The following is a 2,219-nucleotide window of genomic DNA, read 5'->3' on the forward strand; positions in this document are numbered from 1 at the left end:
CCACACAGTGAGCTTATTTGAATAAGAGAGAGAACAGAATACAAAAAGCGACCTTAACATATGAATATAGGACCTACACGAGATGTCACTCAGTCGATAACTGAAGTCTAAAGGGATTTGTCATCCTCTATTGTGTTCCAGATTTTCTGATTTGTTTCCACACACGTCCGCAAGCCTCGATAGATTTTCAGATTTTGTATCGGATCATCCCCGCAAGGTGACTACGGCATTGGCTTGGCAAAGTCTGGAAGAAAAGTCCAATGCGAAATTCGTGGAAAGATTAAAAAACAGTTACAATAACAACATATGTAATGCAATAAAAAATACATGTTTAATTTTGTAAGGTGTGAAGTATCGTTTTCACATAATCCCCTGGTCTTTCCATGATGAAATAAATGTTTCCCACTAAACCAACCCTAAGGAATAAACTTAAAATATTTTCATTGATTTTCTAAAACAGGTTTTCAAAAACTAGGGTTCACTTGTTGGAATCTCCAAACTCTCATATGTTTTCAGCTATTTATTAGTATATCCAATCATATTACCATCTGGATAGCCAAGAAAAATACGAGTGCTCAATAGTTTTTTCATAAAGACCTTTTACTCTTAAAAGGTAAAAACTGGTATATGATCTCTTTGAATCATAATACCTTTTTAAGATAAACATAATCAATTAAATTGTGATCCATATTGCGTGTGGGGTAATGAAGAATTAAATTGATATTGAAATACTTTTATAATATTGGTGACTTATGATAACGTGAATAAAGGTTTAGTACCAGAATGCTTACAGTAACATAGAGAAAGATATACTATGAACTGTGTAAGTTATATAAATAAAAATAATCTTAGGACTTTTAACGTCAATTTTATTAAATTATTGACACAATATACAACAAACGATATAAATAATCAGGTAAAGTATTTGTACCAACTGGTTATGTTTGATAAATATTATTGACACAATATACATCAATCGATACAAACAATCGTGTAGAGTATTTGTACCAACTGGTTATGTTTGATAAATATTATTGACACATTATACAACAATCGATACAAACAATCGAGTAGATAATTGTATTAACTGGTTATGTTTGATAAATATTATTGACACAATATACATCAATCGATACAAACAATCGTGTAGAGTATTTGTACCAACTGGTTATGTTTGATAAATATTATTGACACATTATACAACAATCGATACAAACAATCGTGTAGAGTACTACTTGTACCAACTGGTTATGTTTGATAAATATTATTGACACATTATACAACAATCGATACAAACAATCGAGTAGATAATTGTATTAACTGGTTATATTTGATAAATATTATTGACACAATATACAAAAATCGATACAAACAATCGTGTAGAGTATTTGTACCAACTGGTTATGTTTGATAAATATTATTGACACATTATACAACAATCGATACAAACAATCGAGTAGATAATTGTATTAACTGGTTATGTTTGATAAATATTATTGACACAATATACATCAATCGATACAAACAATCGTGTAGAGTATTTGTACCAACTGGTTATGTTTGATAAATATTATTGACAAATTATACAACAATCGATACAAACAATCGAGTAGAATACTTGTATTAACTGGTTAGGTTTGATAAATATTATTGACACAATATACAACAATCGATAAAAATAATCGGGTAGAGTACTTGTACTAACTGGTTATGACACAATATACATCAATCGATACAAACAATCGAGTAGAGGACTTGTTCCACCTGGTTGATTGATTAATATTATTGACACAATGTACAAAAATCGATACATAAAATCGAGTAGAGTACTTGTACCAACTGGTTATGTTTGATAAATATTATTGACACAATAACAATCGATACAACAACCGAATACTTGTATCGACCTCTAGCAAGGTTTGCAATGTCGTCTGTCGATCACGTTCACGTGAGTTTCTAATATATCAAAGTCTCCACTCGTTGCTTTATAAGACTGTCTGGCAAACATTTTCCGATCTTTTACGAAACACACTATAAACTCAATACAAGTGTTGTTGTTTATTTGCTGCTAAACATTAACAGGGTTAAGACTCATAAATATAAACTTCAATAAATTATATGTTGCTGTACAGACAGATGTTTTTAGTTTATTATAATATGAAATGAGACTCAACGCAAAGATAAAAAATTTCCTTTTAGGTTGAGCAATTATTTACATA

This window comes from Macrosteles quadrilineatus, unplaced genomic scaffold, assembly GCF_028750875.1.
Source record: "Macrosteles quadrilineatus isolate MER2022 unplaced genomic scaffold, UCM_ALF_1.0 Scaffold_9__3_contigs__length_116548681, whole genome shotgun sequence".
NCBI classification, from domain to species: Eukaryota; Metazoa; Arthropoda; class Insecta; order Hemiptera; family Cicadellidae; genus Macrosteles; species Macrosteles quadrilineatus.